The sequence below is a fragment of the Lycorma delicatula genome, chromosome 1 (genome assembly GCF_047948215.1).
Source record: "Lycorma delicatula isolate Av1 chromosome 1, ASM4794821v1, whole genome shotgun sequence".
Classification (NCBI taxonomy): Eukaryota; Metazoa; Arthropoda; class Insecta; order Hemiptera; family Fulgoridae; genus Lycorma; species Lycorma delicatula.
Genome location: NC_134455.1, coordinates 389,788,008 through 389,815,709, shown reverse-complemented (window position 1 = coordinate 389,815,709; position 27,702 = coordinate 389,788,008). Strand labels below are relative to the sequence as shown.

Here is a 27,702-nt window from a genome sequence, read left to right as displayed (position 1 = left end):
GTTCCACTTAAACGCTTTAAACTTGTAATTCAAAAAATCCTTTCTTAAAGTGCTCTTACACTGTAAAATGTATACAAATTTTCATCAGTTGATCTTGATTAGTTTTTACTGGGTGTTGATTATAAACACCGTTCATATGTACAGTCTTATAAATATAAAATAATACATTACACATATATATATATATATAGTCTTTTTATGTAACATTGCAACATATTGGACCAAATTATTAAAGTAAATAATTACTCTGATAAGCTTTTAAACCCTAAAAAGAAATCGATTGAATGGATTGCATTTAATATATCATTTTTTGTTTAATTTAATTTTGAAGACTGAAAATTCAAATATATTTAATATTAATGTAGATAACATAGGAAATTTTACTTAAAAAAAAGGAATCCCATTGTCCCAATTTAGAAATTTTAAAAAGTTTTTGGATTTTCTATAATTTCTGATAGATACTTTATCTGTTTTTCAAGTTGCTGGCTGTTATTAAAAATGTTACATGAGGTAGCTGTCGAGCAGGCAGATAAATGGGATTCAGAATTACATTAAATATTTGATTTTTTTATAGCAAATATACACATCTCAATCTTGGTATGATTTTTGAACTTATCGGACAAGAAGCTCAGTATACCTTTTTTTTTAATTATAATTTTTTTTATTGAATAACATTGCACCAAATTGAACCGACTTATTAAACTTACTTAAGTAAATTTTTAAACCTGGATATAAAATTTCAATTCTTTAAACTAATTCTCAAGATTGAAAATCCAACCGCATCTAGTTTTAAGGTAGACATAATGGGAAATTTTCTTAAAAAAAAGGTTCCATTGGGTCCGACTTCAAAATTTTTGAATGTTTTATTATTTATGATCTTTATGTCTTTCTAGTTGTGGCTGTTATTAAAAATGTTATATGCAGGTTGCTGCCAATCAAGAGTTTCAAGTAGTACTCTAATGTTTTTCTAAAATTTTTATTTTTTTAAAAATTATACTCTAAATAAGTATGATTTTGGTGTTAAAATGATCATTTGGTCAAGAGGGACTCTTGAGTCAGTCACTGGAATTCAAAATTCTTTACTAAGAATTTTTATTTTTTTTTATTTTTTTATTTTTAATACTGAATAATTGTTACGGTTAAAAGTTATTTGATCAAAAGTATATCAGACCCAAATGTTTTACTAAGAATTTTGATCTTTTTGCAGTTGAGCTGTTAATATTGCATAATTAGTTACTAACATTAAAAAATTCTATGGAATATTTGAAATAAAAAATCTGCTGAGGGCAAAGCCGGTTAAGAAAAGGTAACGGAATCTTAAAATTCTATTATTCTAGAAACAGTTGTAAAACAATACTTTTTTATGTGTAATTTTGAATACCAAATTCTTACAGTTTTTCTTCGAATAAGTTGAAATCCTAAAACAGAACGCAAAATAAAAAGTTGTAATAAAGCTATTTTTCATTTGATCGGTTTATTTTTTAAAGCTTTTAAAAGGATCTTTTTTATGATGTATACAGTAGATTAATTTTAGGGTTGAAAATGAAATGATTCTTAAAAATTACAAATATTTTTAAGTATTATTAACTTGTTTATATTTAGGGGAGGAATTGGTTTTGATATAAATTATATAAAATAATACAGCGGAATAACTTGTTTGAAAAGCTATTTGTACGTTTATTCACCTTAGTGAGTTATAAGTTTTTTAACACGTGTAAATTGTTACAGGATGATTCACCATTAGCCAGTCTACCGTTGCTCGGTTATTCGATATCTACCCCGACTGAAAAAGATGGGATACATAAGGATTATGTATTCAAATTACAATTTAAAAATTGTGTATTTTTCTTCAGGGCAGAAAGTGAATACACGTTTAGTCGGTAGGTATAAAGAGCTCATATGATTTACGTAAACCCTTTACATGGTAACAGTTTCAATAGCGTATTTGAAATCAACACCAAAATTAAGTAAGAAAAGTTGTGTAACATGTTAAATACAAATTTTGTATAGACTAATATAATGAATACATAGTATTATCAACAATATTCATCTTCAGATAATTTGTGATGATATGTATCATCGCAAATGTGCAGTCAAATAAAATTCTATTATAACTTATAATATTTAGCCGTTGGCATGCATTTATTTACCATATAGTATCAGTTCATAAAAGCCACTGTACAGTTTCTATAGACTAAAGAGATTTAATACCGATTACTTGTATACAACCCTAATAAATTTTCTAAATGAATTCAGCTTTCTGGTGGAAACCGCTTACAAAAGAGATTAAAATGTTAATTTTTTAATCTAAATTTATCCCTAAATGCTGTTGTGTATGAACATTTATAATGTTTTGATTTTATGATTTATTAATAGATTACTTGCATTGACTTAAACAGCTTGTAACAACATCGTTACAATTTTTATGATATTAAATCCCAGTTTATATGGTAAAGAACCATTCATTTGCAGTCTTGAAGGCCTCTTTTATCTGACATTAATTCCATCATAGAATCACACTGAGTCAGATTATTATGGGCAGATTGTTCCCTTAGCGTATATCCTGCTTTTTTATTTTTCATCTCTTCTTCCTTAGGGAGATAATATTACATTTCAGGATGAATTGAAGGCTCGTGAGATACTTTTAATTAGCTATTTGCAACCCCTGTCTAGAAAATGAAGAAGACAATCATCTTTCAGGTTGAGTTATCAATATATCATTCCCGATTAGCCCCAGTAAGAAATTAGCTGCTCATATGGCTGGGAAAAGGATGTCTCAGATAAAACCAGAATAGTGGTTGGCCTAATTTCCATCATATCTATTCAAGGAGAAAAGGATGAAGAATACGGAACGGGAAGTGAGTGTGAGGATGATGATCAACACTGGATTTTCTCTGATCCAGCTAGGTGAAATGGCATGTAGAGTATTTCTTGGATAAATGTCAGCTGCAGCTGCAGCTTCATTTGTTGGAAATTCTAATAGTTAAGCGGACAACTGCTTCTTTATTGGGATTTGATAGATCAGCGACTCTTGCTTGCTTGCTACACTGTTTCAGGATTCTGTTAAAGCATAACACATTTTGATTAATGACTAACATTCCTGGTAGTTAAAAGCTGGCCTTTAGTTTGTTATTAAAATTTATATCTAATATCATCTTGTTAAAAATAATTTATCTTATAATCTTCTCATCGAGCCAATCATTATTACGCATAGACAAATGAGTTTTCTTATACCGAGTGACTGTGTTTGTTTCTATAGATATATTTCTGTTAGGCGTGTGGAAGGAGATTACAGTATAGAAGTATATTTACATTATAAAATGTTAGTTTTTATATTATGCGATTTAAAATAAAATAAGTCGTTATAATATTTTCCACAATTTTTTATTTTTTAGATGGATGGAAGTGATAAGTAGTGCTACACAGCATTCAAATAATAATCGAAGCAGATTATTATGCAATTTGGACAGCTCTTATATGAATGATGAAAGCCATGCATGACAGTGTATATTGATACGTCATTGTGAGTAGTTACAAACAATTAAGAATAAAGATTACAGTATGAGAGAGTGTAATATATATCCATAGGTGATTCCAAGGTTATTGGCGAATAATTCACTATTGACATAAGCTCCAGCCAGATAAGCCAATAACAGACACTTGTACCATATAATTCCTATTTTTTATCCATAAATCTTTTTGATATCATCTATAATCATGGAAGAGTTACAGATATAAAATTTATTATTAGCTTTTAATAAAATATAATAATAATTATGTAATTTTAACCGCTGATCAGTACAATTAGTTTCCAATTTAACTGGTCTTGTCCAATTTCTAATGGAACCCAGTAAAATGGTAAGAACTGCTAGCTATAAATAGAGGAGGTTTTATCTCTGACAGTTGTTACTTAATGAAATATTTTTTAAATTATGATGTGTTTTTAATAGTTTTTTGATGATATTAATGTAATGCATAAAAGAAAATTACTGTAATATTTGGTATTAATTAAACCATTTATATTTTCTGTCTTGATTGTTTAGTATTCATAATAGTAAATTATGAATATTTACTATTAGGGAAAGGGAAAAAATTTCCCTTTTTCTCAGCAAATTGATAATTATATAAAAACTATTGATACAAGAGTTATTGTGTTTCACAGCATCAGATTAAAATTATATATACATAAATTCATGGTATGTTATGTTGAAAATATTTTTTTTCATAATATCGGTCGACACCAAAGATTTGAGTTAACATAAAAATTAATGATTGTACAACAAAAAAAAAAGAAAGAAATTAATCTAATAAATTATTATTTTTTTTTTGTTTCAGTTGAAGATTTGAAGATTGTTCTATTGACTGAACATGTACCTGTGAATCAGATTATTATATATATATATATATATTTTTTTTACTATTTGCATATAGTATTTTATACTACCACTTTTAACTATTAATAATTTTAATAAAATATTTTTAGTATTATAATACTATTTAAAAAAATATATATATATGTATTTAAAAAATACGGTGAATAATTTTTTATTAAAAAAAGTAATAAGGTTACATAGAATTCGATTTAATCTCCTACAAAGTCCTGTCCTTGGCTAGCAATGCACTTAACGTTGACTCCATGACTGGAGGCATTTCTGGAAGGCGTCTTTCAGAAGGGCTTTCAGCTGCTCGGTCGTGGCCCTCTCAATGTCAGCAATGGTGTCAAAACGTTTTCCTTTAAGCACAGTTTTAATTTTTGGGAAGAGCCAAAAGTCGCATGGTGCTAAATCCTGTGAGTATGGCGGATGTGGACAGACAGGAACACTTTTTTCGGCCAAAAACTTGCGAATGAGAAGCGAGGTGTGACACGGCTTGTTGTCGTGGTAAAGAAGGAAGCCATCGGTCCATTTTTCTGGTCGCTTTCTTCGTACATCGTTTCGCAAATGTTGCAGTACACCCTTATAAAATTCAGAGTTTACAGTTGTTCTCCTTGGAACGATCTCTGATCGCGCATTATGCCCTCACTATCGAAAAAAACAACGAGCATGACCTTGATGTTGGATTTTGACTGACTTGCCTTTTTAGGGCAAGGAGATGAACTGGTTTTCCATTGGGAACTCTGAATTTTGGTCTCAGGGTCATAGCCATAGACCCGAATTTCATCTCCAGTTACAATTTTGGCCATGAAGTCCGGATCTGCATGAAGACGACTCTTCAACTCCGTGCAAATTAACACACGATTTTGCTTTTGTTCATCACTCAAAAGTCTGGGAACAAATTTTGCATTCGTCTCATTTGCAATTCATTAGTTAAAATGCTTTGAATGGATCTGTACAAGATGTTAAGGTCTTCCGATAGCTCCAGAATAGTCATTCACCTGTTTGAACGAACCATTGTTTCCACTTTTTGCACATTTTCAACTGTTTTTGAGGTTACTGGACGTCCCGCATGCTGCTCGTCTTCAACAGACTCATTTCCGTTTTTAAATCGGTCATACCACTTGTACACAGTCTTCAAAGTTACCGCATTATCGCCGTACACCGATTCTATTATTTCGTGAGCTTCTTTAGCATTCTTTTCAACTTAAAACAAAACTTAATGGTAATGCGTTGTTCAAAATCCATGTTGCGCGACAGACACGATAAACACAACCTCACTCTAGCGGCTCTAGCAGCTGATTGGCAAGCTCGAACATGTTACAACTTGTCCCTGCCTTCTTCTTTCTTTCTTTTCCTGTTTAGCCTCCGGTAACTACCTTTTAGATAATACTTCAGAGGATGAATGAGGATGATATGTTTGAGTGTAAATGAAGTGTAGTCTTGTACATTCTCAGTTCGACCATTCGTGAGATGTATGGTTAATTGAAACCCAACCACCAAAGAACACCAGTATCCACGATCTAGTATTCAAATCCGTGTAAAAATAACCGGCTTTACTAGGACTTGAACGCTGGAACTCTCGCCTTCCAAATCAGCTGATTTGGGTAGACGCGTTCACCACTAGACCAACCCGGTGGGTTAACTTGTCTCTGCCTGTCTATATAAGTTAATAGAATATAACAGAATTTTATAAAAATAAAATAATTATTTTATAAAATAAAATCATTGTGTAATTAAATACTCACCTCTGTAATTAAATTTTTAGCAAACACTGATTGAGTACATGAATCTAGCTTTTCTTTACAATCAGCAGTTTTTTCTACCATTTTTGAGACAATATCATTTTGTCTTGTTTCTATAGACCTTGCTTCATTCTCCAGTTCTACCAATCTGGTTTCAACAGCCAGTAAACAAAGAAACCCAAATATAAAACAGTTTATTCTTGCAACAAAACAAGTGACAACAAATATCCCTAATAAGTAATATACTGGCTCAGATATGTTGATGACAATTTTATTGTACTGATATAATGCAAGCTAATGTGATCAGTTATTAACATGTATCAAACAAAATTCACTCTTTCAAAATGCCTCGAACTACATAATCTTACAACTATCATTTTACCTGAACAACACTTGGAAGTATTTAAATAAAATGAAGTACTTAGCATACATAAAAATACACAACGCCACGTTTTTTTAATCAGTCTAATCAAAATAATTAAAAATAATAAATAAATGTATCTAATATGCGAGAAAAGGTTGTATAAAATATAATCTTAAAACAAGAATCAAAAACCACAAATATAATAGTCCTTTCCTTTCTTTTTTCTTGTTTAGCCTCCGGTAACTACCGTTTAGATAATTCTTCAGAGGATGAATGAGGATGATATGTATGAGTGTAAATGAAGTGTAGTCTTGTACATTCTCAGTTCGACCGTTCCTGAGATGTATGGTTAATTGAAACCCAACCACCAAAAAACACCGGTATCCACAATCTAGTATTCAAATCCGTGTAAAAATAACTGGCTTTACTAGGACTTGAATGCTGTAACCCTCGACTTCCAAATCAGCTGATTTGGAAAGACGCGTTAACCACTAGACCAACCCAGTGGATTAAATATAATGGCCCTGGAATATATAAACTAAACTGAACATCTATCTTGTTCCACATAAGATACATTATTTAAAAAAAAAGGAATTCAGGAATATTGCCTTCATTTGTGATAGTGATTTCTGAACTGTTTTTTTTTTTTTTTTTTGTATTAAAAGTTACATAGAATCCATCCTTTTCTTAAATTATTATCTATTTTACTGAGTTTTTGCTTATTGTGTTACAGTGATGTATTTATTATTTTTGTTTTTATTTTTATTTACCACTGTACTGTCGCCCTCCATGATGGGAATTGTAGCATCTCTACCTTTTATCCAGAAGGTTCTGGATTCAAATCCAGTTAGACTTGACATTTTTCATACAAGTTGTTTCACATTAACTTCTTCATAGACTAAATATAAGGTTGTACACATGCATGCAAAGCCAACCAAAATTCTGGTGATACACAGTCTTACAAATGATGCTTTCAGTCTGTTCATCATAGGGAATAGCAGTATACTGAAAAATATTACTCAGAGAAAAGCAACTCTGATCAGTGATTCTAGAAGCAACCTGCGCGCACTCACATGCAAATATACATCTACACCCACACACACTAGATTATGATAATGACTATAACAGAGAATGTAAAGCAATAAAAATTAACATACTTTTTTTGTTGTGAAATTATTATATCCAATACTTAATGTTTTTAACTCGGAGCAGGTGACTCTTGAGGTAGCTCAAAGTAGTGAGGACCAAAATTTTTTTAAATATAAAAAAAAATACTCCAGTAAATTGAAAATTTAAAAAGCACTGTACTTAAAAAACAATTCTGTTTAATTTTGTCAGTAATAATTATTAGTTTTGTATAAATTAAATTTTGCTGTTAGTTTGAAAAAAATATTAAACAGGTTGATATATGGGAATGAGCAATTTTGATCATTTAGCTAAGCCATAGTTTGAATTGGCAGATCTGTTGAGTATATTTTGTTTCCCAGTCACACAAGTCAGTCAAGAAGTTGAAAACTTAACTGTTTTAGCAGTCTGAAGAAATCAAAAACTTCCTGCAAAATATTTGAATGATAAAGTCAATTTTCATCTAAATGATATTCAAGAATACTTTCATACTGCTGGGCAGTATACTATCATTGACTTTACACCAGCAATCATTACAAAATGAAAATTATCAACAGAAGGAACTGTTAGGTTTTTAAAATATCTGCATGTCTTCAGTAAAATCAATAATTATCAAGTGGACATTATCTTATGATGAAGTCAAGACTTATAGATAAGCCCAAGAATATCAATTTACAAGATATTTTCTGTAACCGCATCTTGTCAATAGCAATATAATGTTGCCTGTGAGATCAGATATTTTGGTGATTTTTTTTACGGAGATCTTTAAAAATCCAAATGTTCTCTAATCATCCATGTAGCATTCATGAAAGAACTAAATGACAATCATTAAGATGTTACAGCTAATTGCAATGATTCTGCATGAATACTGGTAAAACCAGTAAACCCTTTTTGAGTAAGTAATCAAAAAGTTTTACCGTTAATGTTAGGAAGACGTTTCGGTAAACAATAGTGACATAGTTTTAGCCTTTCAAAAACCATTTCTTAGCAACACCCTTTCAATGATTTGAATATCTGATCATTATACAACTTATACAGAACTTTGTATTACAGTAGAGATAAATTATTCAAATCTACAAATCTAATAGAATTTTAATCTAAAGATACAGAAGTTAAATCTAAAAAAAATGACCTCAATATACTTTCTCATTTATTAAACTTTTATAAGTTAGCGGTATGATAATTTACCTCTTTGAAAAAAATACATGTTTTTAGTGTTCAGTAGCATAATAGTTTACAAATGCCTGCACAACAAAATTTACATTGTGGAGTATTGGTAGTACCGTACCCGCTTCCAAAGAGAAATAACAAACCTCTGAGGCAGGAAAACAGCTATCTCAAAGTGGCTGAATAATTTACCAGTATAGGTTGTGTTTTTTACAGTAGAATTGGTTTGTCGTTTTGCTTAAGTCTCTTTGCTTTAAAAAAATATCGTTTTTGTTTTAGCAGTATTAGATCAAATGCAATTGAGTTTCTCCTACTTTAATTTTTTTAAATAGTTTGTAGTAGTGTTTCACTGTACTTACCAAAGTATTACTAGTGACATCAAAGCAGTTGATGTATTTGAAAAAAATACCAGGATATTTTTTCAAATACTAAAAGATTTTCTTTTTTATGTAAAAACATCTGCAATGAATGATGAGATTACTTTTTTAGAAAATATTACGGTTGATCGCCTGTAGACTGATGTAGGAGGAGATCTAAGTAGATCAAATACTACAATAAATTCTGTAGGTAGTCTTACACTAGAATTCTCAAATATATAGGTTGCTGATTCATCAAGTTATTCGCTTTGTTCAAACAGGACATGTAAGAAGCATATAAATGTACAGTTAGAAAATGGTTCTGAAAACTAGGATTTGATTGATTTTAAAGAGACTCATGGTTTAGATGCTGACAGAGTATCAGCCAGAAACACCTAATACTTCTGACCAATTAGCCACCCCATATCTGACAACAGATAAACCAGATGAAATAAGTGATAGTGATCGGTGACTGACTGGTCAAAATCAAACAGGCCACCTGCTGTATTTAATGTAATATCAAAGGTAAGACTGTACCTACCATACTGTGCAAATCTATATACAGTTTTGTTAATATCTAGCAATTAATATTTTCTCCTTTATTCTTAATCACTTCACATATACGATTTGGCATCGACTCAACATATTTACTACACTTTGTTTTAATTTCTTCATCGTGAAACCATACAGGATATTATTATCTAATGAGGTCAATTTTTGTGATACAATTTCCAGAGTTGTTTTTTGACTATTGACGAGAGATTCTCAATCGGGTTTAAGTCTGGGGGCCTACCCATGAAAGCACTTAAATATTTCATGCTTTAAAAACTTCCCACTTTTTTGGCAGTTTGGCATAGTGCCAAATCTTGTTAGAAACATCCCCAAAACATTTTAACTGATTGTTAGGTATGAGCCGGTATATATTTTCATCTGATGTATTTCTAATAAATGGAATCCTTTCCTCCTGAACATAAAAATGTGACTTGTCAGAAAACATAACATTTTTCCAGTCTAGTATTTAGGTCCAATTAGCATGTGCTTTGGCCCACAAGAGCCGTTGGTGTTAAATTGTTGGTGTTAAAAGCTGCTTTTTAGTTGTCTGAAGAGGTTTCTGTCCAACTGCAAGAAGTTTTGCATCTAACAGTTGTCATACGTAAATCTGGTCTACTAGCTGCCATTCTGCTGTGGACAGCAGATAATTTTGGATCAAGGTTACTTTTTCTCACCAATAACCAATACAGAGTTGGACTCTAATTTTTCTTTTATGGCCACATTTGTCTTTCTCTTTTGAAGTGAAAAGGAACCGGTTTTTTAAATAGTTTTAAAATAGCACTCACTGACCCTAGCCCAACTCCACGCTCGGAAACTATTTGTAATTGTGTCATACTGGTATGCTCAGAAAGAGAAAAAATGTTCAAATGTTTTCTTGGAGTTTTGTTCACTATTATTTATTCAAGACACAAACAAAAAAGTAGTAAAATTATTTTGTAATAAAAAATGAAAAACTTTCAACAAAAAACTGTAACATGCAAATTACTAAATAACCAAAGAACAGTAACCTCACATTATATAGTCAACTTAAAGAGTGGGTGTGGTCAAGCAATGTAGCTACAACATAGAAAAAAACAAAAGTTCCCTGTGCCCAAGATTAATTTTCACACAACTGTAATTGAAAATCTAATCTTTTTGAAATCGTTTCACTAATTTTTTCTATAATATTTGCCAATTATATTATTCAGAAGAAAAAGTCAAAATGTATAAACTTAAATTTTTCTACTGATGAATGTAATGTGTTTATTGGCATGTTAATAATCACGGGTACTTCCGTGTTTAAGAATGTATTGGAGTTTAAAATGAGTTTGTTAGGAACAACAGTAAGATAACTAGTTTATTGACACTATGATTATTTTTAATAATTACAATTCTTGTATCTGAATGCCAATTCACAGATGCCAGCAATGACCCAATCAATTTTGACAGACTACAAAAATAAGGCCGTGATAACTATTTAAACATAAAACTGGTAAACAATTTTATCCATCTCTCTTAGACAAGAACATGATTACCTTCAACGACTGTTCAACATTGAAACATATGCTCCTAAAACCCATCAAAGTGATTTTAAAATCTGGACAATAGCATGTGCTATAAGGAGATATTTAGTGGCATTTAAAATATATACTGGAAAAACCCAACAGGCGATACAAAAAAATCAGAACAGACTAGAGATGATATCCGAAAAAGAATTAATGAATTCAAAAAATGAAAACAATGAATGAAGAGAAACAAGAATGTATATTCTTTCACCATTGCAATACGGGAGTACAGCTAATTTCAGGATATTCAAACAGAAAAGAAAATATAAGTGAATCCAAGAAAACTACTAAAAATTGTAAATATTGGGATTCATATTCTAGTGGTGGTATCTTTCAGGGAGTGCGCCTACTGTAACAACACTAAAGATGCACAAATGCATTCAAAATCCTTTTACGTAACCATTGTAATGGCTTTGTGCAAAATGTGTTTTGCTCCTTACCATAAAAATTAATGAATAATTGTTATTTACTTTTTTTAACATTAGGCAAAGACATGCCATAACAGTATTTTTTTACTTGAAATATACATTCCTGTGTAGTGTAAAATAATCTATTATTTTTACAACACCAATTTTATATATATATATATATCTGTCTCGTGTCCAACACTTTGTTCCATATATAAGTGCGGGTCTAACCACTGTAGTATACATTCGGCCCTTAAGTTTTGGATGCATACGCTTGTCACAAAGAACAGCCGGTGATTCGATTATTCACATGTTGCTCACAGCCGCCTCTTTGATTCAATATAGATCCAAGATACTTAAAACTTGTACACTTCGGCATAACTCGACCATCGATCATAACGCCAGGCGATGGTGCTTGTACATCGCTGAACGGCAAGAACATATATTATGTTTTGGATTCACTGATCTTCAGACCGTGACTTTCAAGTCCACATTTCCAGCGACTAAAAACACTCTGTAGCACCGCAACACTTTCACTCGTGAGACCCACATCGTCAGCAAAAAGTACGCTCAGCAGCAATTCATCCACGATGTGCGATGTCAGATAATTAATAACAATGTTAAAGACCAGTGGGCTCAGCATGCTGCCTTGGTGTACCCCCATGCTCACATGAAAAGCGTTGATGTTCCTGCCATGCAGCTCACCTTTGTGGTCGCATCGCGATACATGTCCACAATGATTTCAATCTATCGTTCTGGAACACCGTGACTTCTCAATGCCGTCCATATCAAATCTTGCGGCACTCGATCGAAAGCTTTCTCAAGGTCTATGAATATCATATGCAAATTCCTAGCAGCGTCTCTAAACATTTCCAACAGTAATTCAAGCACAGCTTGAATTGCATTCACTGTTGATCTGCCAGACACGAAACCACATTGATTAACTTGAATTTTTGACAGTACAATTTTCATCAGGCGGTTGTTAATGACTCTTTCCCAAAGCTTCATAGTGTGTGACAGTAGTTTTATACCTCTGTAATTGCCGCATTTTCTGGAGTCTCCTTTGCCTTTGAAGAACGGCAAGAGGAAGCTTTGACGAAAAGCCGCAGGCATCGAACTTCCGTTTTTAATTTTGTTGAACAAAATACAGAGAAAGAGGATGCCGATCGCTCCATCAGACTTCCACAGCTCTATGGGCACTTTGTTCGGTCCTACTGCTTTACCTCTTTTCATTTCTTTAAGTGCAGCTTCGACCTCCAATTCGGTTATGTCTTCCACTTCTTCGCCTAAGACGGGTTCACATGATGGGTATTCGGTTCGTGGGAGCTCCTCGTTCAACAGATTATCAAAGTAGTCTCTCCATCCCCGCGTTATGTCGTGGTCGTCAGTAAGCAGCCTGCCATTTGCATCCACAATAGACTTAGGTGAAGTTATTGCTTTTGTATTTTTTCGACGCTGTGCCGCCACTTTAAAGATCATCCCATCGCTGTCCGGAGATTCGAGATCTTCATAAAACTTTTGACACGCAACAGCTTTGGCTTTAGCTATTTCTTTTGCCGCGGCTTTCTTCGTTTCAACTTTTTGTTGTCGGAGTCGCTCTTTTTCTGTTGTTAGTAGTGGATCACATTTCGACCATGCCTTGAATGCTCCTCTCGTGGCTGCCACTGCCTTCTTGACAGTCACCTTTCCAAAACCAGGCTTCTCTTCCGTTTTTCAATCGACCTTTCGACACTCCAAGCAGTTCTTTAGCTTTCAACAAACAGACATCTTGGAAAGCCTGCCACATCTCGTCAGCATCCAGTTCAGCCTCTGCTTCAACAACATCATGAATCCAGTCTTGCAATTCTGTCAGAAGCTGCGTCTGCAGAACAGGGCGTCTGTTCAGTACCCAGTCTTTGCCATCGAATCTTTTCCACTTTAACCGACTTGTCTTTAGTTCAAGAGACGGCCGGAAGGCGCACTTCAGTCAGTAACAAACGATGTTGATCCACAACGTTCTCTCCCAAGATGACCTTACAATCCCTCACAAGCTTTCTCAAGTCGGCAGTGCACAGATGGTAATCGATCTGGGTCGTACGACCCCCGCTGCTGTAAGTGATCAGGTGACGGGGCTGTTTTCTGAAGAACGTGTTCAGTATCGCTAACTCATGAGCCTTGGCAAGTCGAAATATCTCATTTCCCTGCTCACTTCTGCAGCCATATCCGTAACCACCTTTTATCGCCTTGATTTTGTGTGCCGACATGTACATTGAGATCCGCACCCAGAAACACCTTCTCGTTCTTGGGGAGTTTTTTAAGTAAGTTCTCCAGTTCAAGCCAAAAAGCCTCTTTCTCTGCTGCTGGACACCCTATTTGAGGTGCATAGGCACTGATGTTCCAAATTCCCCTGTCGATCATCAACTTAATGCTCATCAGGCGGTCACTGACTTTTTCAATATCGACAATGTTGTTTTGTAGCTCTTGACATAGTATTATGGCGACTCCATTTCGATGATTCTCGAGCCCGTGATAGTGTAGTTTAAATATCTTTGTGTTCGTATCCAAAAAACTGGTCTTGTTTGCTTAGTTACGCCACTTTGTTTCTTGGACACACAGAACATCCAATCTCCATCTCTTCATCACATCCTCCAGTTGGTAGCTCTTTCCGTTCATGCTACCTACGTTCCATGAGCCAATGCGCAAAATCCTGGGTCCAATTGGATGCTTCATTTTGCTCGCCCCCGAAACGTCTCGAGCTCTGATCCGTCCACGAATGGACGTGCCGGAATCACGAACCCGAAGGCTAGTGCCCGGCGGGGTAGTGTTATTTATTTCAACCATCATTTCCATAAAGCATGAATCCATTCTTTTGAACCTGTCTGGGTTTAAAAGGTTTTGTTTGTTTGACGTCTTCATGTTGCCTATAATCAAATTCGACCTTTCTTTTCTTTCCACCGGTGGTCTACAGTCGTGGTAACCCAAGGCCTCGTGACACTGTTGGGATCAGTGCTTAAGGTGTTAATGACGTCGCAGCCTCATCTTATGGTGTTCACTTTGTAGCTGAATTTGATTCAAAAAAGGTCATTAGACATGACCCCCACCCTTCTCTGTCTGCCGTGCCACCTGGTAGGTCTTGCGTTGCCCGGATCACACCACGGGAAGGTAGAGAATCGGATAGTTGACCGGTCTGGAGCTATGTCGTTTTCTTAATAAACGATGTTGGGTACTTAGCCCTGCACTCCGTTTCAACCGGCCATTTCGTGTTGGACACGATACGAGCAGTTTGATCGAGATCTCACGACCGCAGAGATGAAAACGTGTCGAATGTCTCTTGGTGTGACTAAGTTGGACCACATCAGAAGCGAACGAATACGAGGCTCCCTTGAAATAAAAGAGTCAGTGGCGGAGAAAATCTCTCGAGAGCGAAACGATTGGTTCGAAAAGATTGATTCTCAGCACCCTACAATGTTACAAAAAAGATAATGGCTCTTGATATCCCGCCAGTCAAGAAACGAGGAAGACCGAAAAATAGTTGGTGTAGGCAGTTGGAAGATCGACGATTGAAACATGGCAAGAGAAGGACGATAGAATAAACTCCAGAATGACTCTCCGTTCAATGAGACCAAATTGAATTGAAATTTTACTGTTTTACTCCTTACCCTGTAGACTTTGTCTCACAACAGATATTATATATGTAATATTAGTCATTATGTATATTAATAAAGCAAGGAAGAAGATATATCTGTCTGTCTCTGTCTCTGTCTGTCTGTCTGTCTGTCTGTGTGTGTGCTTTTTACTTTTTGTTATAAAATTACCTTATTTTAAAATTAAAATAAGATTAAGCGTAACATTTTCTTATTATCTGTTGACATTATTTGCTTCTAATATTTTAAGCATGATAAAATATGCATTTGTAATATGTGCAACATCAAAAATACTTTGCTGATTAAAATTAATTTTTAATAATATAAATTCATTTTATAAATGAATTTATTATTAATTACCACACAAAATTTATAGTGGTAAATTATTTTAACAGTTTATCTTTAGGATAACTTTGTTAAAGTCAGATTTAAAAAAAAAAAACATTGGTATAATAATCTACCATCCACCGTAAAGTATAATATTATATTATCAGTTGAAAAGATTAGAGATCATAATTATTTGATGGTAAATGCTCTCATAGAAAGTCAATAAGTATTTGAAAACAAAATATTAAATTATAAATGTGGATGGATTGCTTATGTCCTATAAAGAGTTAAATTTACTTTATCAGATCAATTAGATCTAGTCTAGAATAACAATGGACTGAAATTCAAACCATATCAATCCAGATGCAATGGTACTGTATTGCAATAATTTATATTCTATATTTTATACACTTACAAATGTGTGTGATTTAAGCCTTTTCTGATAGTACTTTTTCCCCTGAATTCAAAGGTGAAACCGATTTTTCCCCATCATGCAAGGGTCTTTTCGAGAAACTGACATTTGTAATTTCAAATATTTTAATTATACTTCCTGCATAAATAGATGCAGAAAGTATTAACAGTATTAGCAGAAAGTATTAAAGTATGAAAAATACACAATATTCAAATATTTGCTCACCTATAAAGTAAGAAATGAAGATTTTTTGCTGTATTTCACCTGTGGAGCATCCTTCTTGATGGTCCAAGCATATTAAGATTACATTTGTCTTGATACATCTATTCCACACCTGAAATCTCCTGATGAAAGTGTTCCCAGTGCTCCCCCACTGCGCAAAGATTTTCCAGGAAGAAATCTTGGTGCACGTGCAGGAAGTGTACTTCTAAGGACATATTACAACCCAAATTTTTATAAGATCATTGACAATATCACAGAAATTTTTTTGCCTTTAGATTTCCCAAATAACTCATTCATTTTTGAATGCTTGCCAAACAACTTTTTCCAGTGGATTCAATAGTTCCTCAGACTTTTCATCATGCATTAGTAATCGTATTTGTGACCTACAGATTTTCCTTCATTATATTTGCATCACTAATTTTAGGAAACTTTTGTTTTAGGTGCATAACACCAGGGGTATTGTCCATGACCTTGACAAAATTCTTCATTAAACCTAGTTTAATATGTAACAGAGGTAGATGATACACATTTTAGGATTACACAATGGGTCATGCTTAACATTTTTCTGTTCATGAATGAGCGATTCTCGCGTAGGCTATTCTTTCCTAATGAAATGTTTTTTTTTCTGTCCCTACTATTCCCATTCACACAAAAAACTAATAGTACTTTGTGTAACCAAGCTGCAGATCAAATATAAGTCCAATTACCTTCAAATCACCACAAATATTTCATTCATATTGAAGTTTTCATTTGTTTCTTTCATACTAGCAGAGTGAGCCAAAGGTGCTGATGGGAATTTTATTGACATTATGCAGAAGCAGAGCTTTTAAACTAATTTTAGAGCAATCAATGAACAAGCGCCATTCTGTTGGGTTATGTTCATTACAAAGTGTCTCCATAAGAGAAGAATAGTAATTACAAGATACTAAGCTATTTTTTTTTTGTCTTCAGTCATTTGACTGGTTTGATGCAGCTCTCCAAGATTCCCTATCTAGTGCTAGTCGTTTCATTTCGGTATACCCCCTACATCCTACATCCCTAACAATTTGTTTTACATATTCCAAATGTGGCCTGCCTACACAATTTTTTCCTTTTACCTGTCCTTCCAATATTAAAGTGACTATTCCAGGGTGCCTTAGTAGTGGCCTATAAGTCTGTCTCTTCTTTTAACTATATTTTTCCAAACGCTTCTTTCTTCATCTATTTGCCGCAATACCTCTTCATTTGTCACAGACTTATAGGCCATATACTAAGGCATCCTGGAATAGTCGCTTTAATATTGGAAGGACAGGTAGAAGGAAAAAATTGTGTAGGCAGGCCACGTTTGAAATATGTAAAACAAATTGTTAGGGATGTAGGATGAAGTGGGTATACTGAAATGAAATGACTAGAACTAGATAGGGAATCTTGGAGAGCTGCATCAAACCAGTCAAATGACTGAAGATAAAAAAAAAAACATATAAGACATGTTACATAAAATACAGAAAAAAAATTACTAACATACATTTAGTCAAAATCAAACAAAATTTCTAACATTTTCAGGAAAAAAGGTTACTTATATTGTTTTCAGAACTACACAAAAGATATTTAAGATGTTGCACGAAACAGGGCAATCCAGAAGTAAAAGGATTAAATTCATTTTCTGCACCAAGTACTGTACCAGACAAACTGGATGTAATTCGCCTGTAAACATCAAGAAACATGCAAAAAATCAATCTTTCTAAATAACTTTGTAGAAACAGAATATACATATAAAGACAATAACCACATCATGAAAATTTTACATGAATGTTAACCTGCTGGGTTAGTCTAGTGGGTAAACTAGACATCACAAAATCAGGTGATTTTCAGGTGATATAAAAGGGTGTTGTTTTTATATGGATTTTAATGCTAGACTGTGGATACAGTTGATTTTTGTTGGTTGGGTTTCAGTTAACCACACATTTAAGGAGTGGTTTGATCCGAGTCTGTTCAAAATTACACTTTACTGGTATATTTACATTTACAAGGTGCTATATCTGCAGCTACATCAGGCCTGGCAAGACAGCAGTGCTGATTGCAGACTTGACAAGAGCTGGAAAATATTTTTATGTTGCACACAAAAACAACATCGACATTTTTAAAAATTTACTCAATTCTAACCAAACCCATATAAAATGAACAACAATATATTTGCAGTTCAAATGCATTTATCAGATATATATTTTATTGCCCAACTAAAGAATAAAGAGTAATTAAATTTCTTGATTACACAATTTAAATTTATACTGGCCCATGTAGAAAAGATGACAAAATTATTCTAGAAATGATTTCTTTTGAAGTCCATAACATAATCAGGATAGTAATTTCCATTAAGTAGGTAAAACAGCAGAAATTTAAATTTGAAAATGAATATGTAATACATATACAGTTTCACAAAAAAACTGTTCTACAAGTAAATATAGAATTTTTAAAAAATTTTTAACGTGGGTCCAAAAACATTTTCAAGTTAAAGCTTGCAAAAAATTTCATTCAGATTCTTGTTGCCAGGATAAATGAAACCATACAGAAATTCTTATGGTTTTTGGCTTTTAAAAGGAAATAAAAATTTCCCAGAACATTTCCTAATTTTCTAAAAACTATAATTTTAATTTTAAAAAAATTATAATTTTCTCAATTATGTTATTGAAAAACAAAAAATTGATGTCGCAAAACATAATTTTTTAAGTTTGATAAGTGAACAAATACAATTTTGAAACAAAATTTAATTCACAGTATTTAATTTTGTGAAAATTTATTTAAATAGTCAACCAGAGATTAAAAAAATAATAAAAAATTGATTAATTAGAAACAGATTGAAACCTGATAGAAAAATACTGTAAAATTTATTACTGAAACAAGAATAATTTTAGGATTAAAAAATATTCAAAATCAATTATTAAAAATACATAAAATAATTCAATATATCCTTTAGTATTTTACACAATATTTTAATTTAAATTCCTTAGATGGCTTTTTGACCCATCTTCAGGTTTTTTTCTGTATAATTTCAAAAGTTCTTGTGACTACTAGTTTTACTTCCTACTCGTAAAATTTCTTTAGACCCCACACAGACAGTAAAAGTCTATTGTTATTAGCTCAGGTGACTTAGGAGTTTTTTTTATTTTTTATAGTATTGGAATGACTCTTGTTTAAATTTAATATTATAACACAGTATTTATTTCACATTTTACAGTACTTTATTTTTAATAAGTCAGATTTTTTAAATTCTTCTTAAGGACAGATGATGCAACTTAGAACAGACTTTCTCACAATTAAATTTTCAAATTAAAAAAATTTATTTTGCAGTAGTAATGATTTTAATTCCTGAAGTTCTAGGTTCCATTTTATTCAATCTTTCAAGCCAAAAATCACCAAATTGATCCCTTAATTTTAGTTCCAAAATTGCAGTATAACTTCATTTTACTCTAAAAGTAGAAATGAGGGTGAATTTTTTCCAAAGCTAAAGGGAGTCATGTTTATATGAACAAAATTCCTTATGAGACACTGTACATGTATTAAAGTATTAAAGTAGTAAAGTAAATGTATTAAAGTATAGTACTAAAGTAACTGTAAAAGTCAGATTTTGTGTAGCAAGACAGACTTATAGCAGTATAGCAAAAGTAGGAATGCAGTCCAGATATATATTTATGAGTAACTATAGTGTGTACAAGGTACTACAAAAAAGTATTATCACATTTGTGTAATTTTTTTCCATGCATTCAATTCCTAGATGCATTTTTCTCTGTATTTAACAGAGAAATTTACGCATTTCAAAAACTTTTTGTGTTTTCAAAAATCTATGAGAGGGGGATGTTAAAAATCTGGAGTTAAGCTTCCCTCATCGCCCCTAACGCATGGACAAAAGATACAATACAGCCTATTTTGATGACAAATTGCCTGTACTACCCAGTAAAATAAAGATCGATAAAAAAATTCCTGTTGAATCAAAGCTTTTCTTTGAATAGTGTTTAAATTTTCCAATTAATGTACTATTTTTTCTTTAAATTGCCTAGTTAGTTTTAATTAACTAGGCATAATTAATATCAGTCCATTTAGTTTGACATCTGGAAAATTGGCGCCCCACTGTATTATCTTTTCATTATACCTAATATGTCTTTTGACCTTACATGTATATTTTTTGATTACATACAGTTCATTTCTTAACTCATATATATATATATATATATATATATATATATATATAGCCCACCAGATTGGTGTAGTGGTTAACTTGTGAAAAATCAGTTGCTTAACTGCTGCTGTTGAAGGTTCTCAGGTTCAAATTCTAGTAAAAAGTTAGTTGCTTTTATATGGATTTAAAAGTTAACCTCTGGATACTGATGTACTTTGGCGGTTTAGGTTTAATTTACTATATATCTCAGGATGGTAGGCCTGAGTGTACAAGACTACTGTTTATATATCATTCTGATCTCATTCGGGCATGGTGGGATTTCTTTACTGTTCAGTTGTCAAACAAATTGCAACATACACTTTGAGAAAATAAAGTGTATAATATATATATAACCATTGTAATATTCTATTAATAGTAAATTCATATAAAAATAAAATTAAAACAATTTTCTTCTTTTTTAGCTAATTTTGTCATAATACTGGATTTTTCTAAAATTTTTAGCAAGACAGTTTTTAATGGTATTTACTACCAAAAATATTTATTTTTATGATATGTGATCTGTATATAAGTGTTACTAATTAGTAACTGTATAACTAAGTTACTAAGTTCCAGTCAGAATAAAAAAAAAAAAAACATTTATTGAAAATTAATTAGTTTCTAATGTGTTTTCTTTATCTTTTTTTTTTAAGGAATCTGAGATCTTACTGAATGATGATGTTTCACCACAGGTAAATCTTAATATGAAAAGCAATGAACTTCAAATAAATGATTTTCGCACAGTGAAGACAAAAAATGGGATGGTATTTTATCCATGTCATATAAGTATTAGCCATTGGCTATTTTAACAAACATGATTTGTCTCTTGTTAATTTCATTACTGTGTATATATTTCAATGTGTTTACCCGGGCCTTTTGATTCTGTGTAAAAAAAATTATGTTGGATTCTGTTACCAGAATAATGCATGGAACCATGTGTGATTTTTTTTAGAATAAACTTTACTTGGCATTCATCTTAAAGGAATTATTTAGGAAAAAAATCTTAAAATGGCAATTTGAGTCAAAATGATAAAAATCTTGATGTCAAAAATTCTATTACATTTTAAAACCAAATTATCCATTCTTACGTAAATGGGTATAAATAAAACATCAGATGTATAACAAACTGGGGATCTTTCCACAACCCAGAATAAAATAAAATTGCACGTAAAGTGCCATTTCAAATTGTGATAAACTATTTCAATAGTACTTTCGTGTTTTTATTTTGGTTCTATTTAAAAAAGTTAACAGCAAATTGGGTTCTGCCTCCTGTATGCAGAATTACTTTGTTTTTGGTCAATAATTTTAAACTGCAGTAATGGTGTTCAAAAATACTGACAATCACCCTTCCATAATCATCAAAACTCATTTATTTTTCATCTGTTTTTGGATGAAGTTCTGTTCAAAGGGAATTTCTACCATCTGCTATGTGAAACAAAAGTGGAAGGTTTACTGAAAGTTGAATAAAAGTTTTTTCCATCTCACCTTGAACATCAGTGAGTTTTGAAAAAATGTGTAGATGAACTTTTCTAAGAATGCATTTATACAACATTACTTGTATACTATTGCTTGTCAATAACATTAGCAGGCTCCTAACTCAAAATTTAAAACACAAAATAAAAATACTTTAGGAGCTTTGCAATAAATATAACAAAAACTTACAAACCATATCATATACACATAATGAAATAATTATCTTTTCATACATATTTTTATAAACTGACTGGATACAAAAATACTATATTTATAACATTAATGCTCAATATTTCTTCATTTATTGTTGATGTATTAAATTCATTGCGACTAATTAAATAATGTATAACCATACAAAACTGTTTTTATCCAGGCAGGGCGCTGCAATGGTTATGCTTATATTGTGGCAGAGAGAGAGAGAGACAGTCTTATAAAGAATGGTTCAGTGACTTTTACTGGATTTATATGACTAGGTGATGTCTTATACACACTGACTCACAAAATTATGGCAAGAAATATCTTTATTTGTCACATAAAATTAATTTATACTCGATATTGATGTTATTTTTTTTTTAGTTGAATTTAAAGGTTAATATACTATGAATTGCTACTATTTCATAATAATGAAGTCCATATTATGTATATTTAACAATTTTAAAACAATACAAGTGTTAATTATTAACACATGTTTAAATAATTAGTCAAATTAAATGTAATATAATTAATATGTAATATTCCTGGAAATAATAATAAATATTGCATAACAAATAATTAAATTAGAAATTACAGAATAGTTTTGAAAGATTATCATTAACATTTTAGTGTCTGTGTAACACTAGTATATGTAGTACAGTATCATTGATGACATAAGTTTAAAAAAAGCAAACCACCAGTTTTGCTATTATAACTAAAATAACTGCCACTAACTATAAATAACTGTGTTCTAATTAATAAGTAAACATCGAGAATAAATCAGTTGCACAGATGTAAAGTAAGAATAGTTGTTGGTTTTAATAAACTTAGGTACTAGTACACTGACAGATGTGTTTATTGGTAAATAGTGAATCACATGCTTTTCAGTAGATATTATCCTAACTTTCTATTCTCTGGTCCTAACTATTTTTTTTCTAGTCTGTGTGCATTCTAAGAACAGTTCTGTACATTTTATATGGAGATGTAAATTAAATTTCAAGATTTTACTACCTGACTGTCCTCAACAATAGTGTTTGTTGGAAAATCTATCTATTCCATTTCAAACCTTTGTGGGTGAATTTTATAGCAATTCTCGATACTTTAAAAAACCTTCCTTGCTAATTGTCAGGTGTTTGGATTTACAGTACTGGTGATATTGAGGTATGTGATTATAAGTGTGTGAGGACTTTGAGGACTTAGACGCATGTTAGTAAAAAAATTATTCCATTTTTGTTTTATATTATGGCCAAACAGTTGAACTTTTTATCATTATGATGAAAAATTTGAAACAAAAATATAATAAATACAATATTTTAAACATTTCTATCAAAATATTTTCATTAGTTTTTATGGCCATTTGTCTGTTCTTACCCTAGTGTCACTTGATTTTATTTGGTTTTTCATAGTTGCACATCCATGTATTTAAAATGTAGAAAAGAAGTGTGTCAGATTTGAATTATGTCTGCTTTAATAAATCATTTTTCGGTGTTAATATTTCATAAATTTTGAGTTACTAAGACTTGAATATAAGTTTTTTGTAGTGTCAGCAAATTTCTTCATTCTGCACATAAACAGAAAGAATCAAATCCTAACACGCTCAAACATTATAAATTACTTAAATATATAAAATCACATAACAATGTAACAGAGATGTACTTAATGAAGAGACAATTCATTTCCAACATACTATCTGCTTCATTCAAAATACGTATCTGTCCCTAATTAAAAAAATCATCCGCAATAACATCCAGTTGATACCAGGGTGAAAACAGCAAACCAGTCACTTAAATGGACATAAGAGTGACTGAAAATATATTAAGTTTTTAAAAATGTTATATTTACTAAATTTGGTGTGACTTGTCACTTCAAAACTTTATAATTTTTAATAACTTTCACTACCTTTTGTATAAAATAATTTTCCAACCGGTCAAAAACAGAAAAAATACATTGGTTGTTTATTTATATTAGTTCACATCCAATTTGTCTTTCGTTAATTAATTTGGCCAGTATCACAGGAAACAATATATGCTAAATTTGTCAATTTATGGGTTTTTGAGACAAAATATAATTGAGATATGCTGAAATACAGGTGTTTATATTATTACTTGTTAGAATATTACTTAATTGTTGAACTCAATTATATTTCTTGGTTTAACTATACTAGCTAAATGATAATATATTATGAAGCGATATTTATAATGAATGATATAAGATGTACAGAAAGATAATGTGCTTTAAGCTAGTTAGCTTATACAATTGTAATTTAAACAGTTGTTTAATTTAAATTATTTATGACAATAATAAATAGAATTGCACTGTAATTATTATTTATAAGGAATATTAATATGTATAATTATTGTTTAGTGTATATATTTTGCAATGTTTTATTTTTAACAAGTTATTTTTTACTGTAGTTTAGTTTTAAAACATCTTAATTTAATTAATAAATTGTACAGTTATGATTTATAATTTTACGTTTAAAATATAGATAAATTTATAAAATTAATAAAATTTTCTTTACTAATTTACCTTTCTTGCATTAATTCATTCTTCTTGTCAAACATTTTTGTTAATTTGAAGCTACTTGTATTGCAACATTTACAAGGGTTGGTGCTAAAATATAACACAAAGTAACAGTATTGTTTTCTTGTAGTTTCATTTCTCTACTACTATGTTCTGAAACTCGTTGACCCATTCTCTCTTTATTACATGTGTCACCATGTTATGAAGCACGGCTGCTATGTTATCACATCTAAAAGAGCGTGCAGTGATTGAATTTTTAACAGCTGCAAAATTGAATCCTAGTGATGTTCGTTGTCATCTAAAAGGCATTTGTGATGATGAAATTATTAGTTGAAATAGTGTGATTTTCATTTTCTGATTTTTCATCAGAAAATTTAAAATTGTAAAGGGAATATTGAGGATGAAAACTTCAGTAGTCAACCGGTTTCTGTAACTGGTGAGAAGGACCAAAAGGAAGTGGATGAATTGATTCAAAATGACCTCCACATCATACAATAATATATAATATTTTATTTATATGAACGTTTTATAATTTATGACACCTGCCGAATCTACCGGCGACTCTTCCCCTTTGTAAAAAGATCTCCCACTCGGTAACACGTACATGTACAATTGATTGATGGGTATCTGGCTCTCTTCTCCATTTGTGTAAGTGGCAGTTCAATATAGTGAACGGCTGTGGTATTGTTTTTAAGGCTGTTATTAACCTTCAGGACCACTGTTAGATACTGCTTCAGAGGATGAGATGGACGTCAGTGTATCATGGGAAAATGCCATGCCTGACCGGGATTTGAACCCAGGATCTCCAGATAAAAGGCCTAGACACTACCGCATGTGTCACAGAGGCCGACGATATCTAGTCAGGGTTTGCAGAAGTTCCCTAAAATCATGTTTAATCTTTAACAGACTTCATGTTTTCAAATGACATAATTAACAGCGTACGTTTGAGAGATACTGTTATGTAATTTGGGTATAATTGAAGTCCATATTAATTATTTCTCTTTTTTTTTAAAATGAAAAGAACATAAAATTCTATTTCATTAATAACTTAATTATATATTGTAATTTTTTACAATTAGAGGTTGATGATTATTAATAAATCATTATTTAAGACACCGTTGTGTCTTCCCCTTGTAAGATCCAAATATTTTGTTAATTAAAATCTTATTTGGCTATAACTCTGGAACTACTGAAAATAAGTATCGCTTACGATATATCGCTGAAAAACTCTTAATGAGAGCTAATTACATAAGTCCAAAATCTTTATGGATTTTGGGCTTTTTTGAATACTTTTGGTCCAGTCAACTGGAATCAAAAGGGGAGGTGCACTACTAGACATTACAACAGTCCTAAATCCAAAATTTCACCATCCTGCGGCTAATTGTTTTTGAGTTAATGCGAGATACATGACGTACAGACATGACGAAACTAGTCAAAATGGATTCAGGGATAGTCAAAATGGATATTTCCGATGAAATCTGAAACCAAAATTTTTCACGATCACAACACTTCCTTTACTTTGTACAAGGAAGTAAAAATCATATGAGGGACAAAATTGTAATTTCCTTTTCAAGCAATTTCCTTCATAGATTTAATTTCAAATTCACATACAAAAACATTAAAATTTAACACTCAGTATTTACTCATCCAATTATCTGGTAAATCAATTAGTTTATTGTATACAGTAATTCTGACTAATTCTTTAATGATTACTAACAGAGTCAGGTAATAAAAGAATTTCTATTATGAGTCTTCAAACACGTGATGTGATGTGTTTCCTGGTTGATCAGTGATTTGGTATATGATCAGTGGTTTAGCATTTGTTATTTTTTTCGTGTAATTCTCACATCAATATTGATAGTAAATAAATAAATAAATTGGCTTTTTATTACATGTTTGTCCTCAAATCTTGCATCCTTAATTTAACATACTTCCTGACATTGCCTATTGATGAAATTTTGCACAGTTACTAAGGTCAGACTAAACGCTTTATTAAAGAACCTAAAAATAAAGATATATTTCTTTTTATTTATTACACATAAAGTGTATGTTACTTTGTTATATTTACTATATCAAACAGATATTCTATATATAATAAAGGCATATACATGCTATTTATTTCTTGATCGAATACCGATTGGAGCTAGAATTTGTCTATTAAATAATTTCAATAAAATGTGAATATATATTGGGGCTTCCTAGTTAATTATCCCTAAAAAGATGAAACTGAATAAACGTGGATTATTAAATCTGTGGTTATATTTAACATGTTGAATAAAAAATACCTACACAGATTCTACTTTCATAATTCTGAGAAAATATATCTTGAGTGGCATGTTTAAAGTAAACTTCAAGGAAAGAAAACGGATATCTAGTTTATTTACCAAAAGTGTTAAATCATTTAGCAAAAGGAAAACCTTAATACCAGATAGTCATTTATGCAGTTCCATTTACAGATCAAATTCCAAATTCACAAAGTACATATTGATTTGCAGGGATGATATGTTTTCTTGAGCTCCAAAGAGAAAAACATACACGGGGTGAGCTTAAGAAGTCAATATTTTACCCGTTCTATGATCTGGAACTTATGTATGATTGTCAATTAATTTCATTAACACCAGCAGGTGTAGCCTGCTGATTTTAGGGTTGTTAGATGAATTAAATTTTTAGCGATCAAAAATTTTTATAATTAATTTTCCTGTAATTTAAGACTAACTTTTTTAATATGACAACACATAATAACAATGCGTTAATTTAACAAAAGACGGCTTGGAAATATTATGCGCTTGTGTTTTTAAATACATATTTATATAAAGCGGGTGCCGTGTTTATTCATCTGATTATATTTATTTTCTGTTTATGCAAACAGTAGAGTCCCCCAAACTATCTTCTAGACATGACAATTGCTAGCGGTGGGGGGAAACTGTTGCCGATAATAGTTACTGATAATACTACTTAAATATAATGGTAGTGAGCAGGTATGATACAGATGATATAGATATGAATGGACATAATTTATAGTGTGTGAAGGATTCACCTATCTTGAAAGCAGAATTACATTAGATGGGTGAATCTTTAATTACATAATTAGCATAACAGGATTACATA

The 27,702-nt window shown here is 31.6% G+C and overlaps 2 long non-coding RNA genes across 3 annotated transcripts in view; one reads left to right on the top strand and one right to left on the bottom strand.

The window, feature by feature from the left end:
* Positions 1–4,466, top strand: part of LOC142317352 (uncharacterized) — a 60,825-nt gene extending 56,359 nt beyond the window's left edge. For both annotated transcript variants that reach the window (XR_012754716.1, XR_012754715.1), the window contains 3 exons: positions 1,729–1,880; positions 3,396–3,523; positions 4,336–4,466. This is a non-coding gene — a long non-coding RNA (uncharacterized LOC142317352). The remainder of the gene's footprint in view (positions 1–1,728; positions 1,881–3,395; positions 3,524–4,335) is intronic.
* Positions 1–27,702, bottom strand: part of LOC142317353 (uncharacterized) — a 30,163-nt gene that overhangs the window by 1,347 nt on the left and 1,114 nt on the right. The window contains exons 2-3 of the long non-coding RNA XR_012754717.1: positions 16,221–16,422; positions 6,122–6,266 (exon numbers count right to left, since the gene is read on the bottom strand). This is a non-coding gene — a long non-coding RNA (uncharacterized LOC142317353). The remainder of the gene's footprint in view (positions 1–6,121; positions 6,267–16,220; positions 16,423–27,702) is intronic.